Source organism: Mirounga leonina, unplaced genomic scaffold (genome assembly GCF_011800145.1).
Source record: "Mirounga leonina isolate KUSES-001 unplaced genomic scaffold, KU_Mleo_1.0 Mir_114, whole genome shotgun sequence".
NCBI lineage: Eukaryota > Metazoa > Chordata > Mammalia > Carnivora > Phocidae > Mirounga > Mirounga leonina.
Window position 1 is genome coordinate 6,532,647 of NW_023270265.1, and position 20,267 is coordinate 6,552,913.

The 20,267-nt window shown below is 52.8% G+C and overlaps 1 non-coding gene across 1 annotated transcript; it reads left to right on the forward strand.

Moving 5' to 3' along the window:
• Positions 1-801: 801 nt before the first annotated feature.
• On the forward strand, positions 802-908 carry LOC117998906. The gene has a single exon (XR_004676130.1). It is a non-coding gene; the product is annotated as a U6 spliceosomal RNA (small nuclear RNA).
• The last annotated feature ends 19,359 nt before the right edge of the window (positions 909-20,267 follow it).

Consider the following 20,267-nt stretch of genomic DNA (forward strand, 5'->3'; position numbering starts at 1 on the left):
GAAGTCATTTGCAGAAAGACAGTTTTGTTCTGACTTGAGTGTTTTTCCACATGACCTCATCCCCCGGCAGGCCCTGCTCAGGTCTTATTTTTTGATGGGCCCCAGCCCCAGCTGCCTACAGAGAATGGCCCCTGAACCCTTCCCTGGCCCCTGTGCCAGGACAAGCAAGGTCTGTTCGCTGCCCCGGGGCCAAACACCTGGTTGTGCCACCCACCACCCTGTGATTGCAGGCAGTGCCCGTCATGGCAGGAAGATGGCTCACGGGGACCGTGGTCCAGGCGGGGCGCCCGGCGGGGCCGACCCACAGACGCTGTGGCCCAGGGCTTCCCTCCAGCATGCCCAGAGCTCACTCTGAGATACCTCCGCCCCCCTCTGCCCTCAGTTTCTTCACCCGCAAATGGAGGTGAGCATCAGTCTTGGTTCTCAAGGTCACTGGGAGAATTCCATGACATAAGGACCCCGTGGCAGGCCCTTGTCACTCAAGCCTTGACTGAGGACCCCCTTGGGGGGACCTCCCAGGGTGTCTGCAGACAGATGAGGAAAAGAAATAGTCACAAATCAAGGTGGTGAAGGCAGCGTGAAAGGGGTCTGAACGACGTGCTGTGGGCACCCAGTTGGGTGGGCACTCAGGCCTGTGGTCAGGGCAGGGTGAGGGGGTTAAGGAAGACTCAGAAAGGGGGTTCTCCGGCCGGGTCTTAAAAAAGGAGAAGCAGTTTTCAAAATGAAACCAGAGGAAAGGGCGTTCGCGGCAGGGGGATGAAAGAGGCTGGCTCCGGCGTCCCTTGGAAGACATCTAGGACTGTGCTCGCTTCGGCAGCACATATACTAAAATTGGAACGATACAGAGAAGATTAGCATGGCCCCTGCGCAAGGACGACACGGAAGACATCTAGGACTAGCGGGCGAGTCCCAGAGGATGGCGCTACCAGCGGGAGGCCACCACCCGGGCCGGGGTCATACAGAGGCCCAGCTGTGCCTGCAGAGACCCAGGCTTGACCCACATTTCTCAGCCTTTCTCCGGGTCCTGCCTCTTGGCCCTTCGTCTGTTACCGCCGTTGCAGCACAAAGCACCTCGTCTGCCCACAAACACCTGCAAGGCCGGAGGAAGGGGGAGGTGGGGCTCGAGAGAAGTCTCTCCCGCCTTCTGTCCTGAAGCTCTCCCGCAAATAGTCCAGTCCCCGTCCGCTTGCGCGGCTATAACCAAGCTCCCGTGACTGCTGGGCCTATTTCTCCCAGCTCTGGAGGCTGGAAGCCTGAGAATGGGGTGTCCTGGCGAGGGCCAGTTGTAGGCTGTCAATTCTTGCATTCTGCCATGGCACACAGAGGGAGGGAGAGCTCCCCTGGGGTCTCTTTTGTAAGGGACACTGACTCCATTCCCGAGGGCTCTGCCTCCCAAAGACCCCACCTCCTAACACCGTCCCCTTGGGGGTTAGGATTCAGCGTATGAATTTGAGGGGGGGCACACATTTGGTCCATAATAATCCCCTGTTCTCACGGACTTTGTCGTGGGCCGGTCACCCTGGTTATGAGGGAGACGGGAGAAGTGTCTGGCGAAGGGGATTAGGATTCCTAGGATCGGGCGCCTGGGTGGCTCAGTTGGTTAAGCGAATGCCTTCGGCTCAGGTCATGATCCTGGAGTCCTAGGATCAAGTCCCGCATCGGGCTCCCTGCTCAGCAGGGAGTCTGCTTCTCCCTCTGACCCTCCCCCCTCTCATGTGCTCTCTCTCTCTCTCTCAAATAAATAAATAAAATCTTAAAAAAAAAAAAAAAGGATACCTAGGATCCATTTACACTGTGGAGGAGGTTTGAAACAGAGTCTCTGCCCACCAACAACACCATCAGGGCTCTAATCGGAAAGACAGGCAGTGGAAGGGGGAAGAACGGCCACTGGGTGGGCAGTGAGCGGGGCTGTCGCATATGTCTAGGCTAAGTGATAAGCCTGAGGCTCCAGTGGGGCCCGATATGGTGAAGAATAGGGTTGGGGACTAACTCAGACAAGAATGTGAACAGAAAGCTTCTGGGGGCTTTAAATGGAGGGCAACCCATCTAAGAGCTCTGGACCTAGAGCTAGGGTATGTTTTAGAACTAGCACTTTGCTGGCCGTGAGCACTACCCGGGGTGGGGGTGGGGGGCAGAGACAGGCCAAGGGTGGTTGTATTATTGTCACTCTCCATCTAAGCAAGGCTGTGGGTCCTGGGAGGGGGGGGGCTGTGTCTTATTCATTCTAATGTCCCCAGTACCTTCCATATGCTGTTCCTACCTAAAAGGATTGCTGAGGGAACGAGCGAATGAGTGGATGAATGAATGAAATTCACAACCCCTCCTGGCCTCAGTCTCCTGCTCTGTATCATGGGATCAGTAAAAACAGTTCTTGCCTTGAAGGACTGCTGTAAGAAGCAAAGGAGCTGATGGCTGGCGTGGTGCTTCATAGACAAGAGGGCAGCAGGCGGATAGGAGGAGGTGAGGGTCATTTCGGATCCCCCGCGGTGCCAAGCCCGGCCCCCGCCTGCTGGCACCACTCACGGCTGACCACCTGAACCGCCTGCAGGTGCCCATGTAGCCGTCCGAGATTCTCAGAAGAGGAGGCAAGCAAACACCTGGAGTGGCCCAGTGGGTCCTGCCAAAGACAGCGATGGGAGAGTGATGAGGATAAACAGCTGTCTGTCTCTGGTAACGCAATTAGGAGCTAAAATATTAAACACTTTACGACAGGACATATATCTCCGGCATAACGAGCTGCCTCTCGCAAGGCAGGCATTGTCTGGGTGGGAGGCAGGCAGACCCAGATCTCAGACCCCACAGGCTCTGCTGGGGGCAACAGACTCACATGCCATTGTCACTGGGCAGCTCCTCTGACTTCACAGCTCTCGTCATCATCACTGGGGCCACCAGTTACTGACTTACTACTATGTGCCAGGAGCGCTGTCGGGGACCTGCACATACGCGGAGCCACTTGATTTTCAGGGCAAAACCCTGGGGTGGGGGACACATGGGACAGCTGGAGCTCAGAGATGTTAGGGAACTTGCCATGGTCAGCCATCTCCCAGGAGGTGAAGCCACTGGCTACCATCCTTGCAGGAAGCCAGGACAGAAGAAGGAGATGGAGAGGCTTGTGGTGGGTAGAGAGTAGGAAATCTGGCTTGTCCTAGGACGTCCCACAGAGCTGGCGCCCTGCTGCGCCCCTGGTGTCCCAGTCACTGGGACACATGGTGGTGAGGCTGATTTGGATGCGACGCACCCAGATTTCCAGTCTGCTTGCGTCTCAGGGAAGGGTCTGCCTTGCCACCTCTTTACTTTGATGGCGAGTGACTGATGACTCTAATGGGCTCTGAGGTGACACAGATCTGTGATAAGAACAGTGGAATTTCAAGCATCAGCAAAGAGTTAGGATACGTCACAGCACTTCTGAAAGCATACTTCTTAGGCAACCAAGCCCTGCTGGACATATGTTTACAGAGCCTGTCTGTGTCTAAATCTGGGTTGCTGCCAACTCTCATGGGGGGCTTAAGAAGGAGGACCATGCAGCCCTTACTCGAGGTAAGAGGACATTTGCCAAAGCCCATTTGCATTCATCATCTTATTTTCTACCCACAAGAACCTGGTGAGAGAAATGCCATTTCAACCCATTTTGTAGATATGGGAACTGAGGCTGAAAGCTTTTCAAATGGAGTGTATGGCCCAGGAGACAGGGCCCATGTTTGCTGAGCATGTGTTATGCGTTCAGCCCTGGCTATCACAGACACAGTGTCCATCCTCATGGAGCTTCTGGTCTAGCCTTGGGGAGGGCTTGAAGAGTAGCCATGTAGAACAAGGAACAGCTGCAAACTGACACAAGGATCTGGAGGAGAACCAGCTGTTCTAAGAGGAAATAAGACAAGGCCGACGCAGGTGGAGGGGGGACACCTCTCTGAGAAAGCGACATTTATGCTGGGATTGAGGCAGAGTCAGAGGAAGAGCTCCAGGCAGAGGGGCCAGTGTGTGCAAAGGCCCTGGGGTATGAAGGACCTGGCACGGTCCTGGAGCTGAGGAGCATCCAATGTGTCTGTGGGGAGGTGAACAAGACCCAGACCTTTACAAGGCCCCCCCACGATGAGCCACATTCCTGGTCCGGAGCTGGACTCCAAGTCAGGGTGCTGACTTCAGTCCAGAGACCTCTCCGTACCTCCCTCGGGCGTGGTCAGCCCCAGCTTTGGGCAGCGCCCCACTCTGCTACAAGGAAACCCCTCAGCTCTGCCTGACCTCCTCATCTGTCGGGATCCCCCCACTGTGCAGACAGCCCCACCCGTGTGGCCTTGTGCTCCCTGCCTGGTGTGGACCCTTCACCTCTCCTGGACCACCCCCTTCCTTGAGCCGACAGGCAGCATTCCTCAGAGCCGGGGAGTGGGGGCCGTGAGGGGTAAGCTGAGGGAGGGCTGTGCAGGCTTTCAGGAGCATTACATCTGGAGAGGGAGACCGGAATGTTTGTGTCTGAAATTTAGCTAATATCCTAGGAATTTCTCCTGGCGGTTCAGAGGGTTCCTAGGGGGACTGCAAAGCTGGGATGTCTGGGTTCTGGAGGCGGGCTGGCCTCACTCAAAGCCTCTTTGTCTCCATGGCTCTGCCTGTGTCGATCTGGCTATGCATCTGGGTGTCTTTGTGTGTGTGTCTGAGTGTCTCCCTGGGTGTGTATCTTTTTCTGTTGAGTGCACATTTGTGTCTGTCTGTGTGCATGCCAGTGTGTGTCTGTGGGCGGATACATGCCTCTGTGAGTCTGGGAGTGTGGGCCTGTATATGCCTGTTGTCTGTGTGTGTGTGTGTGTGTGTGTACCTGAGTATCTTTCTCGGTCTGACTCATGGTGTGACTGGAGTCTGTGTGTCTCTCTGTTTCTTGGTATGTGAGCGGGTCAGTCTCTGGCATCTGAGTGTCACCTAGAGCTTGCCGACGAACACATCCATCTCTCTCCTTTGCCTTTGCAGAGAGGTGTGATTCTCTCTGGGACACGGGATTCGGTCCTTGTCCCTCTCCGTCCACCGCAGGGCTAGGGCTGGGCCTCGCGTTCCCTGTTGGTAGAGAGTAGCCTCCCGAGAAAAGAGGAAGAGGGGTGCGAGAGAGAGAGCTGGGAGACGGACTCCTCTGTGTGTGTGTGTGTGTGTGTGTGTGTGTGTGTGTGTGGCCATGTATTCCTCTGTCCGGCCAGGGAAGGGTCCTTGCAGGCCCAGCCCTGCCTTCAGCCCCACCACAGAGAAATGACTCCTTCAAGCTGCCCAGGGGTTCTATGGCCCTGAAACCTGAGTCATGGCTCACACTCCCATCTTCTCCCTTCCACCCATTTGGTCACAGAGCATTTCGGAATACATCTTCCAGCTGAGTCCCCATCTCCTCCCTCCTCCCACCATGCCCTCGCCTCCCCCAGCTCACACAGACATACACACAAAGACACCCAGATGCTTTGTCCTGCCCCCACCCTCCAGTCCTATGTGGCCACATCCATGGGCATGTCACACTTCCTGGAGCATCTCATGGCTTCCCGACTCAAAGGACCCCTCCTTACAGGCCTCACGGAGCCAAACCTACCACTTCTGCCAGCACGTGTCCCTGGACTCCCCAGCCTGGGGAAAAGGCTCCTTTCCCTGAGCCCCTGGCATCTGTTCCTGCCGGCCTCAATGACTGTCACCCCTGAGGCTGGAGTTGTCCACCTCCCGGACCTCTCTCTCCCTCTAGACTGGAAGAGACAGGGCATATTCGACTCTGTTTCCCACCCCAGCCTAGAACACAGCAATCTCCACAGTACCTGCCCGGGACAAGATGGCTCCCAAGGCCTCCTGAGGTCGGTAAGGAAGCTGGGGGCTTGATTTCCCATGATTCCCCAACAGCCTCTCTCTCTACCTTCTCCTTCAGCACGTCACCAGCCCCAACAGGCAGCATGCTAACACCCCGGCATGGGCCCAGACACCTTGCACCCTGCCTATGCTCAGCATCCTTTGAAGCCAAGCACAGGCCACGTTCTGCCACATCGCTGAGAGTTGCCCCCTGGCCTCTCAGCCCCAGAGCCTCCATCATGCAGCCAGGATCCTCTTAGGGCCCTCCTGCCCCGCTGGAGACAGGGAAACATCACCCGTCCTGGAAACATCTCAAACAGTGGATAGTCTATTTTAAATGTTTTATTTTTTTATGTGGTGTATTAGTTTTCTAAGGCTGTTGTAACAAATACCACAAACTGAGTGGCTTAGAACAATCCCGAAAGCCAGAAGTTTGGCATCAAGGTGTTGGCAGGGCCGCGCTCCTTCCAGAGGCCCCAGGGAGGATCCTTCCTTGCCTGCTCCAGCCTCTGGGGGTTGCTGGCAGTCCTCGGCATTCCTTGGCTTGTAGACATATCCCTCCAATCCCTGCCTCTGCCTGCAGGTGACTTTCCCCTGTGTGTATCTGTGTCTTGGATCTCGGCCTCCTTATAAGGTCCACCCAAAATCCAGAATGATCTCTTGTCCTGATCCTTCACTTAATGACATATGCAAAGGCCCTATTCCCAGATGAGGGAATAGTTCACATTCCCAGGGGCTGGGTGTTAGGACTTGGGCGTATCTGGTAATGGGACGTAATTCAACCCACTTGGGACAGTTATAGTGCTAGAAACTCAAAAATACCCCGTTGACCCAAGCAGTTGCTGATGACAAACAACAGAGCCCCCAGGATTGTCTGGGTTAGAGGTCGCCTAGCACGCTGGCAGTGGGCCCCCCACGTTGGAACCACTGCAGAGACAGGCAGCAGCCCCTGCCCCGTGCGTGCTGGCTTAGGAGGGGGCTGTCAGGAAACATGGCAGGAAGGATGATGTGTCCGCTTGAGCCTGCCTCCTGCTCTCATGCTCTCCTCAAGGCTTCTGCACTTTCTGACACGGAAGAGTAGATCCTGGCGAAAGGAAGACGAGCTCAGGAAGGGAAACGGAGCAAGGGCTCCCAGGCCATCGGCAGCCAGGCTCTCCCCAGGATGTGAATGGGGTGGTGGCAGAGTCCTGGTTCCAAGATCCTTCTGCTAGCGTCACTCTTTACACCGTGGCCTTGAGGAGGCCGTCCAGCGCTCCAGGCGTCTGCCGTGCGGTGGATCGCTAATGCTGGCCCCACCTGTCTCAAGGTTACGTGAGGCTTAAATGAGTCTGTGGATCTGAGCGATGCGTGCCCGCGGAGGCCAGGGCTGTTTTCATGGTTAAGGAAGTAGCAATGTCGGGGGTCCAGCTAGAACAGCAGTGGGCAGCGTGCTTTGTATGAATTCTTGACCCACCAGGACATCCGAAAGGCAGGCAAGTGGCATTGCTGTGCACCGACTCTATGCCAGGCCTTCGGCAAGGCCATGGACTGGGGCGCCTCACTTAACTCTGCCAGGGGCCCTGCCCGGCACGGGGGTTCAGAAACCCATGTTTTTTTTAGAGGAGGGGAGTGGAGGACAAAAATCGACCAACATCACATCCCCAGAAGGCTTTCGAGTGTCTACAAAGAAGTCCCTAGAAAGTGGCTTGAGGTGAGGGCCAGGGCGATGGACGGGCAGGTTTAGAAGCTCAGGTTCATTAGGAGACACGGATAGAAGTCTTGGAGTCAAAAGAAATAAATAAGCCGCTGATTTCCCCGGAGGGGGCTCAGGCCACCTTTCATTATTTCATTGGCTCAGGAGCCAAAACAGCTGCATTTTATCATTCCTCAGAAATCCATAAAAGGGATGGAAAATGCTGGTGCTTGTGGGGAAAATGGATGAGCACTTAAATTTAATTGTGGCCCCCGCTGCTCCATGATGGGGCCTGAGATATCCCCTACCAGGTCACCAGGAGAGTAGCGGAGAGAAATGCTTTGCCTCTAGCCCCCAGCCCACCCTGACCACACCTTCCTCTGGCCTCCCACAGCGTCTGTCCCCGCCCTCCCCACTCCCAGGTGGCTGTCCTGAGTTGCTTCTGTGTTGGTATGCCTGGCCTCCGGCCGCAGACTGGGAACTCCACGCGGCGGCCTGGCTGGCTGGGTTCTCCCGGCCACTGTGGGCCTGCACTCAGTCGCTCCTGCAGGCCCGCCCCCCTCCCCGACGAGGGCTCACCTGGCATTCCCAGCTCAGCCTTCCTGGCTGGAACGACCAGCCTGAGCTGCAAGCGTGGGCTTTAGCCGAGCCTCAGGTGCTGACTTTGTGATCTGCAGGATGCTCAGTTGTTGGGTGTGCAAGAGACTCCAGGACTCGTGAACTGGATGGTTCTACAACCTCCGTGAGCATGTGGATGACCTGGGCCCTGGGAAAATGCCGATTCTAATCCAGTAGCCTGTGATTCAGCCCTTCTAACAAGCTCCCCAGGGGCTCCGATGCTGGCACTTTGCAGATCCACCTTGAGTCACAAGGCTCTCAGTCATAGATGGGTAAACTGAGCCCCAGAAAGGGGCAGAGAGTTGCCTGGGGTTATGCCATAAAAGAGAGTGGCCGAGAGGGACTCTCGCCCAGGGTTCTGTCCCCTGTTCCAAGGTTCACAAACTCAAATGCCTCAGGGATTGGAAAAGCAGACAAACCAGTGCCAGCAAACCTCCCCGGTCTGCTTGCCTCGCGCCGTGGCAGGGACCCAGCCTTCCGGCTCCGGCATGCTGGGGCCAGAACAGGTCGCCCCCAGGCGCAGCCCCACTCTGGAGAGGGGCCCAAGGAAACAGGCCCTATTTCTGAATGGCAGAGTGGAGAATGTGAGCTTTTGCGTCTGGCAAACTTGGGTCCTGATGACAGCTCCATGTCCCCTTGACTATAGCCTCCACCAGCCTCAGTTTCATTGTATGTACGGTGGAGATAATAGTGGTGCAGACCCCCCAGAGGCTTCATGCCCATAGGATGAGATGCAGAGGCAAGTCCCTGATCCAGGGCAGTGGCTCAGCCAAGAGGAGCCCCTCTCCTGGTGCCTGTTCCTGTGACCGCGCTCTGCATGCCTGGCCAGCTTCCAGGGGCTCTTACATGCTGCAGACACCGTCCATGGTCCGTTTGGTACTAAGAGCCCTTTATCCTGGCTGGGTCTCCTCTCCCACCCCCACCTGATTTCCTGCTACCGTGTTTACCCAAGCTCTGGCTTTTCCTGGAGATGCCTGACTCTGGAGCAGAAGCTTCTCAGCAGACGATGTAAAGATGAAAGGTGTGCTGGACTGGGAGCGGCTGCCTGGAGCACTGTGGCCTGAGAGGAGCTCTGAGACAGGTTCACGTTCAGGGAGCAGAAGTGCAGTGATCAACTGGTGATGTCTGCCGTGGGCTCAGAAGTGGGGAGGGATGGCATGTGTGCCTACTATTTACCATCCCTTGTACCCTGGCCGCTTACCCAGGCAGCCCCTCTGGCAGCTTTTCACCATCCACTTTCTTATTCGATGACTCCTCAAAGCCACACTGTGAGGTCAGAGGTACCCCTGTGTGATAGGGGAGAAAATCAGAGACAACAAGGAGGTGAAGTGACTTGCCAAAAGTCCCCAACAAACCCCAAATGGAGGACCAGAGCCGGTTTTGCCTGAGTTCCCTTCCCATACTTAGCCTGCTGGCCTCATTTCTCCCTGGCCTCAAATGGCCAAGGCCTGGGGTCAGGGCGCGATCCCATGGTGCACCCGGACATGCCCAGTGTGGTGTTTGGGCCCTCACTCTCTAAGCCGGTCCACTTACGTATCAGAGAGAACACAGCCTTGGGGTCTCAAGACCAGCCTTTTTGACCCTGGGAAGTGCTTCCCCATGTCTAGGCCTCAGTCTCCCCACTTATATGGTGAGGTGACTTGTGCTTCCTACGAAATCAATGCACTGGATGATGGAGTTTAGACCTGAAGTGCTGGCTTCCCAGGAGACAGCTCACAGCTCTTACCCCTGTCTTCCTCTTCCCTCCCCCTCAGGCGGCCCTGATCCCTGCAGCTTGGAGAAGGGCCTCTGACCCCTTTCCAGCCTCCTGCATGGGCTGTGGCTCATTCACAGGCCTGTACACAGCCCCGTGAGCAGTGTCCTGCTGGCCTGCAGAAGGGGAGGAGCGCGGGAACCTCATACCGGCCCACCCCCACCACCCTGAGATTCTGCCAATGCCACCACCCCAGGAAAACATCCCTGTCCCTTAAGCCACCCGGTGGGGCCAGGCTGGGCCCAGGCCGCTGCTTTGCACGGGTGTCCAGGGTCAGAGCCCTCTCCTGTATGCCCAGGGACTCAAACTGCTGCTTCTGCCTGGTGAGCCCCAGGGGCTGGTGGCACCTGCCCCGAGCTGCGTCACCTGGCGGGGGAGTGGGATGAGGTCACGTCTGCACTGGGACTCTGCTGTACTGAAAGAAAGCTCTTTGCACATGTGGCTGAACCTTTAGTTATTTATTTATTTTTGTTTGCAGCTCTCAGCCCAGCTCAGCAAAGCAGGTCATGAAGGGGAGAAGCTCATGTCTTTCCTGCTGCCTGATTCCCGTGAGAAGGACCCCAGGTTACAGTTCTGGGTTTTTCAAGCTAAGAGTAGCACCCAGGTTGGAAACTCATGAAGCCAAAGAATGTCTTTGGACCAGGAAAGATGATAAGCTACCCAAAGGGGTTGGGGGTGGGGAGTGGAGTATCCTAGGGACAAGGTTGAGATGGCAAAGGGAGAAATAGAGCATTAATTTAGCACCTACGTGTCCTAGCAGGTACTCTGCTAGACAGTGAGCTCATTTATTCTCCAATCAACGTGGGCTGGTGCACTCAATCCCATCTGCACAGAGAACTTGTAAACATCACCGGTGGTTCTAATTTAATCGTTCTGGGTGGGTCTCAGGCCTGGTATTTTTTAAAGCTCCCCAGAGGATTCTCATGTATAGCCGAGAGTGAAAACGGTGGCCCAAAGTAAGGGCTTCTCAAACTTCAATGCGCATGGGAATGAACCTCACGGACCTTGTTAAAATACAGATTCCAGTTCAGCAGCGCTGGGACAGGGCTGAATGTCCCTGATTCTATTCGCCTTCCAGGGGATGCTGAAGCTGCCGGTCCTCCGCATTTTGAGTAGCAAGGGTATGTAGACTGTCAACTCCATGCTAGCCAAGACTCTCAGGGGTGCCCTGCTGGATCCCAAGCACCACCAAATGGCACTGGAACAAAATAGCCACAGAATAAATATTTCTCAAAAGCATAAAGAAATGAACAAACCTTGGAGGTGGGTGCTGTGTGGCTGCCCTTTTATGTGTGAGAAAGCTGAGGTCAAGTCAATGCCAGGAGTAAAACGGGCTTGGCCAGGGGCTGACCTGTGTGGGTGGGGGCCCACCGGGTGACGTGAGACTTGGAGGCTCAGGCATGACGGTAGGGAAGTCAGAGCGGGCTCTGGGTTTTCCCGGCATCCAGCACCCATCAGCCAACTCGCCCCAGGAGGTGGGGCTCACTGGGGGACTGCACACAAGCCACTTAATGTCCTTTCACTCTCTTTTCATCTGAATGGTGGGAGCAATCATATTTTTTTTTATTCCAAATGGTTATTTTGAGGATTAAATGAGGCCATGCACAGACTGAATATTAGATGATATTAAGAATTATTGTTTACTTTTTTAGGTATGATAATAGATCTTTCTTTTTTTTCTAATTTGGTATCCAGTAGCAACACACACTGAGGTGTTTACAGGTGAAATGACACAGGATCTAGGATTTGCTTTAGACATTCCAGCAGCGAGGGAGGGAAGGACACAGAGAAGACAGAGAGGAGGAAGAAAAGAAAGTCAGCAGGGATAGATGCTCAGTCACTACAGAAGCTGGGGGAGGGCCCAGGCTTCATTACCAGCCTGTCTGGTTTTGATTACCTTCGAACATTTCCACAATCAAAGGTTCCAAATAATAAATTAAAAAGTGATGAGACAGGTCACATGCTTGCCTTGGCTCCTGATTCATAGCAAGTGTTCAGCGAACATGGGCTCTTGTTTCTTCCAGGTGAGTGGGGCTGGGACCATGAAGGTGAGGCAGCAGGTAGGGCAGGCGGGCCGGGCGCACCTGGACCCTGAGTGATGCGCCTGGAGGCCGTTGTCAGCAAGAGCAAGGCTGCGATGTGAAAGCAGGCCTTCATGAGGCTCAGCCCACAGGCCCACAGGCCCACGGGGCTAGAGAGCGGCGTTAGTGTGCCTTCTGGAACAATTAGCAGCAGGGCAGTGGGAAACGTTCTAGCCACTAAGGAGGACCGACTCTACCGGGCCTCCGCTATGTAGGTTAATGCCCAGGAACCCTATGAGGCAGATGTCATTCTTCCCACTTCGCAGATGAACAAACGAAGACCGGTTGTTAAAGTGCTTGGGCCAAGGACTCATCGTGTGCCACCGGGCCTCCCCAGCATGCAGGGGGCAGTCCCCCTGTCCCCCTTCCCTCATCTGCATCATGTACCTTGTGGCCTGCTTTGGCTCAGGGCTCTCACCCTGGTCTTGGCACCCGGGGTCCCCTCCTGCCTTCGCCGTTCTCAGCTGTCCCCGAGGCCTGCTCACCCAGGGTCAACGCATTTTCACCGGCTCTGGCCTGCCTGCCGGCTCCTGGCAAGGGTGCCCGGGCCCTCTGAAGGCACAAGGCCTCCCTCCCCGGCCCTCCCTGTCTGAAGCCGGCCGGCGGGGTGGGATTTCCGTCCCGGGCCTGGCTGTTACAAGTGCAACGCTGCTCACCCCTCTGGGCTGCACACCAAGTCCTGTTGCAGACTCCACCGTGAATAGCAGCCATTCTTCGCCCAAGCTCCCGCTCTCCACCACCGCGCGGCCCGGGAAGGGAGACCTCAGCCTTCCCCAGGCCTGTAAACACCGAAGCCACACACGCGGCAGGGCCCCAGCAGCCAATAAATCTTGGCCCCAGGGTTCTCTGAAAGAGGCAGCGCCAGGGACAGACAGCAGGCCAGGCCCTCGGTGGGGGCAGCGACACTTTGCAGCCAGCACTCCACCCACCTGCCCTTCGCCCAGCCCCAGTGTGCAGAGAGGGAAAGCACACGTTTAGCAGACATTCTCCCCAGCAGCCTTGCTGCCTTGTTTTATAACATTTAACTTTTTTTCCTCTGCCGCTCACCCCGGGGACAGGGTCACGTGGAGACCCACCGGTGGGAGTGAACACAGGATTCATTTTCCGGAAGCCAGAGCCACGGGGCCCGTGGAGAGAACCTGGTGGGGACACGGAGGGCTCTTGGGCTCTGCACCGAGTGAGCGTCAGGGAGGCCGAGGCGGGCAGTTGGGGCCAGATGGGGAAGCACGGAGGCGCGCTCTCCACGAGCAGCCTCTGTCCCGAGCAGGCGGGCCTACAGGGCTGGCGGGTGACAGCTGGACATGGACTGCGGGATGGCACTCTTGCCTTCCGCCCCGGAGAAAAGTGAGGCCAGGGACATCCTAAGGGGCAGGTGGCTTGCCAGGTTTCCAGGGCAGAGCCAGGCCTAGATGCTCCTTCTCTATTAGAGAGGTTTTGTTCTTGGATATGAATATATCTTGATATGAGGACTGATGTTTAATCGCATTCCCCTAGACATGGCGGGTCCAGTCATTTCTAGAATCGGGTTCTCATGTGTTCATGAGCCCACTAGACAAAAGTCTTTCCAGGACACCCAGGTCTGCATGGAGACGGCAGTGTGCAGCCTGGTAAGCAGTCTGTGCGCCCCTTCTCAGTCCGCACCTGGCACCAGGGGTTAAGTCTCACGTGCAGGGGAAGACGTGGCTTCGGCCCTAAGGAAGGGCATGATCAGGCTGTCAGCCCCAGCCCGGCTCTGTGCCCCGTGATGGCCTGTGCTGGGCACTGGGTAGACTCTCACTATCACTCACAGGCAGAGGACAGAGGGGCCAGGTGAGCGAGAGACGGCACACGGGATGCCCTGTCCGAGGGGTGGGATGTGGGCCTGGAGAGAATACGGGATTAGTTGGGTTTCAAGGATCCGAGCTGGAGGGCAGAGCAAGGAGCTCCTGCGAAGCAAAGGGGCCAGAAAGCCCACTGTGTGTGCATTCTGGGCAAAGTGGGTAAGGTTGCCCGAGGGGAAAAAGTAGGGCGTGAGAGAGCCTGGTCCCAGACTGCTTTTCCAGCCTCTGAATCCATCAATGAACAATACTCTCTGTATAACTACCCTTAAATCCCAAACTCTCGTTTTACAGATGAGCAAGCTGAAGCCATGGTGGACAAAGCCACTACCGAAGGTCACCTGGGTAATTGGGGTCAATCCAAATCAGGAAAGGTGCCCCTGAGCTTTGCCTTGCATGTGTGATTTTATTATCCCTGTGTAGGCAACTGGTGAATGTGGAAATGGAGTGTGTTTGCTTGTGTTTTGAGGAAATGATTAACTTCTGACCTACTGACCTAGGTTACCTGGTTGCCAGAATGTTATTCACCTGGTGGGTCACCTGGGCCAAGAAGGACTTGAGAAAGGGCCAGAATCTCTGCGCTAGCCCTCCTCTGCACCCAGGCACCATGGAATGTCCAAACTGGGAAACCTGAGAGAGCACCCATCCCCCACTTGGGGAGAACATGAAGGCTCAGAGAGGGAAAGGGACCAGGCTGATGTCGCACAGCTGATGGGAGACATGCACAGATGCCCCCAGACCACGGTGCATACAGCACATTCTTGAGAAGAAGATCGATGATCCAGCTGACAAGTAGCATTGGCTCAGAGCCGGCTCTGCCCAGCCTGGCTTTCCAGCCTCGTATGGTGGGGAGGGGGGTCCAACACAGAAGGCTGTGATGGCATTGATCACCCCGGACTCCGGTGCTGGGTTTTCATACCTGACCCTCTTCATCCTTCATTACAAGCCCTGGGAGGCAAGCGTTGTCAGGCCCATTTTACAGAGAAAGAAACTGAAGCTCAAATTTACAGAGAAAGGACACACAGTTTTTAAAATGTTTCAGTGAGGCTTCCAACACACTCCTTCTGACTCTAGAGTCTGTGTTTCCTCTCTTTCTCCCTCCCCACATCGTCCTGCCCCGATGAGTTCTTATTCCTGCAAGAATGCCCCAAGAGTGGGGAACTGGCCCCCTGTTTAGCTCTGCTTTTAAAGGTCTTTTACAAGCGTCTGGACAGGACGACATCCTGTGGAGACAGGTGGCCAGGGGTGGGGTTGAGGGTGAGCCAAGCCAGCGTTTGCTGCTAGGCCACCTCTTCCCGGGTCTGGGGAGAAAGAAAGCTATGAGAACAAGTCTGCAGGTCAAGTCTGCAGGCTGCAGAGTGGCCTCTGGGCTCTTGTGTAAACAAAAGGTCCCCAACTCTCTCTCCCTCATCCCGTTCCCCGCGTTCCCAGTCTTACAAGATTCGGCAGCATCTGGGAAGGAGGAAACAAAAATGTCCTTCTCCATGTACAATCCCCCATGCCCAGGGATTTTTCAGCTGTGACACCAGACGCCGTCCAGGACCTTGCCAACCGTGAAAGTTTCTGCAGAGTCCAGCACAAATAACTTCCTGTCATTAGCACCCAGGGGACACAGGAACCCTCGAACGTATGGTTGCCCTAACCTCAGTCATCCTGCACAGCCCCCTTGGCTCACTCCATCTAGCCTCTAGCTTCTACTACCTGAACAGATCCGTCTCCATCAAGTCAGTATAATTTTCAGCTCCCATAAACGCATTTTAAAAGAACATTTCGTATCACTCTCCTCAAAGAAAAATGCGTATTTTTCTAAAACTGAAAATGACTATGAAAATGTGTGAAACGGTGTCTATGTCCCAGCCTACATCACCTCACTCACCCCGGGAATGCGGCTTTAGCTCAGCCCCCTCCCCCACCACCCAGGGCCACTTACACGCTTGTTTGCGACAGCAATGCTCAGGCACCCTCACGACAAGGGCTCAGTGGCACACCTGTCCCCCTCGGCCCTGCCAATCCCGGGCCAGAGCCTCCTCATGTCCTCGGCCCCATGCTCCTCCTCAGGACCGTCTTTGGCACTTGCATGTTCACTGCGGGGGCACACCACTGTTCAGCACGCAGGGACCCCGGGGCCACACACTAGGAGGGCAGTGGGACGCCGTGCCGGGCCATTTAGTGCCCACAGCGCCATGCATAACCTGTCATCAGGATGCATCCAGCAGTTCGTCCTCTACACACGTCTTAAGAACCCAGTTTCACCGCTTAGTTCCAACTCTGATGTTCTCCCTAAAGCCGCTCTAAAGAAAGCTCTAGATTTCTCTCACCAGCTAGATTCCTCTGAGATGATCCTTGGCAAGACCCTATTTGTCTCAGTCTGGGAAACAAAGCTCCCTGAGTGGCTATTCCCTCTACCTCTCTCTCTCTCTGCCTTCTCTCTGTCCTGCTTTCCTGCAGCACCAATCCCTACACACTGCCATCTCCTTTCCAGTCCCTCTATGTTTGGCACGGGAACGACATTGGGTGAAATGCTTGGATGAATGAGGATGCCCTCAGCTGAGCCACCTAGCCCCATGTTCTTCCTCCTCCCTGAGGGCGAGCACAACTGGCCAAAGGACTAGGAATAGTCACCTAACCTTAACTGAGCACCTACTGCATTCTAGGCGCTGGGCTGGGGCTTTTCTCACTCATATTGTTCCACGAGGGGCCACAACAAACTGGTCAGCTAGGCTTTCAAAATTACACAGATGCCTCCCACTTCCCACCACCTCCTCCGGTCCCTCCGGGTCCAAGCCACCATCATTGCTCCCCTGGAGCAGGGCAACAGACTCCTAAGGGGTCTCCCCTCTTCCATCCTTGCCTCCCATACCCCCCTGCCTTTTCTTAACACGGTGGCAAATGTCCCTGTTAAAAATGTAAATGAGATCATGTCTCTCTTTGGTGTAACGAGCTTCCATATCTCCTTATGTTGTTCAAAGCAAAAGCCAAAATCCTAACAAAGCCCTACCTGGCCTGCCCCACCATCTCACACCTGTCTCTTCTCTCCTGCTCCTATCTGCCTCACTCACTCCATCCCAGACACCGGGGCTTCCTTACTATAGCCAACCCACTGGGCATATTTCTGCCTAAGGATTTTCTCATTCCTGTTCCTTCTGCCTGGAGCCCTAATCCTCCAGGAAGATGCCAGGTAGATATGAGGCACCTCACCAACTCCTGGTCTGCCCAAAGGGATCTCAGTGGCTTCTTCTCTGGACGTCTTACCTGAAATGGCATCCCAACCCTGACATTTCATATTCCTCTGCCCAGATGGAGTTTATCTCCAAGTATTTAGCACCATTTGATATTAATATGTAATTGACTAGTCAGTGTCCCTCTCCCTACCACCTCCTCTAACCTGCCCCTCCCTATCAAGACATCAGCTCCCCAAGGGCAGGTACTTTTACCTGTTTTGTTCTCTGGGATTTCCTCACACCCAGTGATCAGCTGAATCCAGAGGGATATGGGGACTATGGTACCTTTATTTATTTATTTATTTATTTATTTATTTATTTATTTATTTATTTATTGAGCAGTCTGAGGCTCAGAGAAGTTAAGAATGCTGCCAAAGATCACATGGCTGGTAAGTGATGGAGTTGTTACAGACACTCTGATCTATCTGTCGTCCATCCCACTCTCCGTCTCATACCCATGACAATGATTCTGCCAACCCTGGTTTTGTGTGTTTCCGTCCCTATGCAAAGCAGGAGAAGCAGTTGCAACCAGATTCCCCAGGACTTCTGGGGTCTCTCAACATCACAGGTTTCCAGGACAAGGGGCCCCTTAGTGGCACCAACTGACAAAGGCTAATAATTCAATGCCAGATGCTGGGAAAGTAAGATTTTTTTTTTTTTTGCTCGTTTTGCAAGAAAAGAAAAATGCCATTTGGCCTCAGAAAGATGTTCTTGCTGCCAAACACATGATTTTTGCACATGGTGAGGATGTGTGATTTTTACATACGTATTTTTTTTCTTTTTTCTCTTTTAGTAAAAACAGATTCATCTTTGGCAAGAGGGTGAAAGAAAGGGAGTATAAGAAGATTGCCATAGAAAACCATTACTTTGCTATTGTAGCGACCAAGAGCCAAGAGTCTGGAATCACCATGGATGAAAGGGAATCAAAAAAAGAGGAAATGAGGCAAAAAAGACTACCAGCACTTATGAAACAGGATCTAGATTTGGGAGCTGTGTCCATTCTAAAGCACCCGGGTCTACAAGAGTACTTAGACATTTCTAAACTCTGAGATGGCAAAGAAAGGGCAGAAGTGATGCCACTCTTCTTGTCTTTGTCCAGGGCAGACATTAGTAATCGATCACAGCAATCTTTCTCACTAAGCTGGGATGCAGACTCTATACTCTACACCCAAGCCTCTACCCATTGATGGAGGTTGGCAAGGAAGATGAAACAAGGTTGCTCTTGCACCCTCATCAACCCTTCCTTTTTTATATAAAGTGATTGAGACACAGAGAGAAGAAGCAATCTGGCAGAGCTTACACTGAATGTTCCCATAAATAAGTTCTCCTCTGGTTTTGCTGCTGTTTCCCCTGCAAGGGCTCATTCCACAAAACTCCCCATCCCCTAGACATCTGCCAAATCCCTTCACAGGGGGTGAGAAGTTCTGAGGTCCCTGAATACCTAAGAGAGGACTCAGAGCCTCACGTCTGGGAGCTTGGTTTTCTCACCTCCACAGATTTCCCATCGGTATTCATACGACAGGCCATCCATCCCCTCTGCAGGATCACATCAGGTCATGATGGCTGCCCTAAAGGGAGGAAAATCTCCATCCCAGGAGCAAGCCTTTCACATGTTATGAAGATCACTCTTAAAAGGGAACAGTTGATAATGAGGAAAGGTCAGCATTCCTACAGGAAACTCACCACTCTGGAGACGGTTCTGGTATATTTTTCCTGAGCCGAAGGATAAAGTTTTCCGTTAGATTAACATTGCCAAAGTGTTTTATGGGAAGCACATTCTCAAGATGTTCTAGAAGATTTTCCACAAGATAACATAAAACTAAAATACAAATAACATAAAATAGAAAAGACGTATGGCCAAATATATGGGAGGAACTCAGCATATGAAACCCTTTTGTGGAAACATATTGCATCTTAGAATATCAAAGGCCCCGAGATGTTCTTCAGTAAAGTCCTGTATATTGCATTTTTTCAATATGTATTTTCAGCAGAAATCTGTTAGCGTGTAGCATTTATTAAAATTCTACTGGACCTTCTTTCAAAAAGACTGGTAGATATAGCACGTTAGAGGGGGGAAAAACACAGGAGTCAGATTCAGAAGAACTACGTCTGAATCCCAGCTCTATGTCTTTGTCATTTTATTTTAAGGAGTTTGTACTTCAGTTTCTACATAATGGAAAACCATCTAGATTTAGTTTAGGTTTTTAAAATACACTTATTTGCTAGAGATAATATAGATTCATTATAGAGATTTTGGAGACCATAAAAAATGTACAGAAGAAAATTAAAATTGCTCATAATTTCACCATCTAGAGATAAGTACTGTTAAAATTTTGATATATTTCTTCAAATCTTTTTCATATATTAAAAGAATCTGTAGACACCTACTTTAAAAAAAAAAAAAAGCATAATGTGCCTAGTTTTATATTCCACTGTTTTTTGGTTTTAACAATAAGAAAGAAGTGTGATTAACCAAAAGACCCAACCAGGCTCCGTGTGAACGTGAATTTAAGTAATATCATAGGACTGCATCATAGGAATATTCTCTGGAACCCTTGAGGCCAGATATTTCAGAAACCATAATTATTTGGGCTTGAGAAAGTTAAGACCAGGTAAAAATGGTAATTATGAAGCATCTACAATAAAATGTCGACAGCAGCCTGGAACCAAATGCAATACTTGAACATGAAAACACTTGAATAATCACACAGAGATACATAATAGCTGTAAAAACAAGAAGCCTCCTTTCATTCAGTCCAGGTCAGACTTTTGTCACCCATGAACTTGCAGCAAACTTACAAAAATCTGTCAGCTCGAAGAGCTTTGTGGATTTGGAAATTGCATGCATTGAATTATAGGTCTGTACTGTGGTTGGCAATCAAGCCGACCCTTCATTGTTGACTATTTTGGGTTGCTTCCAAATTTTCATTATTATTAAGGAAGACTGCAAAGAGGATTCCTGCCCATAAATTTTTTTGCACGTTCGTGATTGCTTCCTCAGGATATATTCCTAGGAATTGAACTCCTGGGTCACAAGAATGAACATTTTCAAGGTTCTTGATATATCTGCCATACTGCTCTCCAGGGCACCAAATGATGTACATGGCTAGCATCCCTATGTGAGAGAGGCAGCTTCCCCACCCAATAGCAACAGTGGGTATTATCAGTGTTTGAGGAACAAACTTCAATTTGAAAAGCAGGAATTCCCATCTCTCTTTGAGTTATATTCCCTTTATTATCAGTGATAGTCTATTTTTTTCATATGCTAACAGAATGATTATATTTTTCTTTTTATATTGTCTCCAT